A 1389-nucleotide genomic window follows, 5' to 3' on the forward strand; every position below is an offset into this window, starting at 1 on the left:
GCCGCCGACCTCTTCATCGCCCCCAGCGCTGGCCATCCTTCCTTCCACCATCCAGATCCCCCGTTTCCTCACTGTCTCGCGTCGCCGCTACCACCTCCCTCCGGCGAAGCTCGTCGCCGTTCCCCACGCCCTCCTCCTCTCGCCCCTCCCCTTCCCACTCCCCACAGCGACGGCCGACGGCCTCACCGCAGCGCAAAATCCCCCACCACCATGAAGCCAGCGAGGATGTTCCCGTGACGGCCGCTGGTGTCCCTGCCGCTGCCACGGGCCCTCGCCGCCGAGGCGCCCGTCTCCGTGCAGCGGCTGCGCGTGGTGCGGTGCATGGCCAAGGAGCGACGGGTGCGAATGGTGGCGAAGCAGATCCAGCGGGAGCTGGCGGACATGCTGACCCGCGACCCCGTCATGCAGCGCGCCGTCCTCCCCGAGGCCGCCCTCGGCGCCGACCGCTACCTCTCCTCCCCCACCACCATCGCCGACGTCGAGCTCTCAAACGACCTCCAGGTCACGCCCGGACTCTCCCTCGAAATGATGCTGCTGCGCTGCAATCTGGGATGCTGAGTTCCTTGTCTCTGCTCCGGTTTGTGTCTGCAGGTGTGCAAGGTGTATGTGTCCGTGTTCGGGGAAGAAGGTGGCCATGGCCGGGCTCAAGGACAAGACCAAGTACCTCCAGGTCACGCCCGAGCTCTCCAACGACCTCCAGGTCACGTCTGCTTACTTCCCATTTTGTTTATAGATCATTATGCTAGTTTCTGTCTTGTTTAATTGGTTAATTGTTCATGCTTGAAGTTAATTAGCTGGAGTAGTTGGTTAGTTACACACTGGTTGGTGCATGCTAGCTCAAGTGTATACATGCATGGATGTATGTGTTTTGTAGTTGAAGGAGTTCATTCTGTGCAGCCAGAGGCGTACAAGTTCAAGGTCGGCGACCGGGTTTTTCGGAGGCCCGGAGACTCACCCCTGGACCAAGTTATTGATATGCTACAGAAGCACAAGGATAAGTCTCAAGATGAAATCTAGCTAGCTGGCTACAGTATGCCTTATGCTCTCGTTGATTTATTTCTTTTGCGCTCTTTTACAGTTCTATATTGATGAGTGAGCGATCTGGTAGCAGCTAGATAACTGCCTCTAGATTGTAACCCTGTTATGGGATGTGTGGTTGCGCATGCGTTCTGCATTGTCAAATGTGTTCTTTGTTGTCACACATCGTATGCAATGTTGTTCATAGTTTTTATATTTGTTGTCATGCGATGCGGTCACTGAATTGCTCAAATTTGCTGGCCAAGTACTATGTAGTGCTGTTCTATACTAGGCTACCAGGCTAGGTAACTTCTGTATCAAAATCATGGATTCTAATCTTTACTATTATCTGCCATGGATCAACAATGACGC

At 54.6% G+C, this 1389-nt stretch overlaps 1 pseudogene; it reads left to right on the top strand.

Moving 5' to 3' along the window:
• The first annotated feature begins 225 nt into the window (after positions 1 to 225).
• LOC125532658 lies at positions 226 to 1096 on the top strand (annotated as a pseudogene).
• Positions 1097 to 1389: the final 293 nt, after the last annotated feature.

The sequence above is a fragment of the Triticum urartu genome, chromosome 1 (assembly GCF_003073215.2).
Source record: "Triticum urartu cultivar G1812 chromosome 1, Tu2.1, whole genome shotgun sequence".
In the NCBI taxonomy this organism is placed as follows: domain Eukaryota; kingdom Viridiplantae; phylum Streptophyta; class Magnoliopsida; order Poales; family Poaceae; genus Triticum; species Triticum urartu.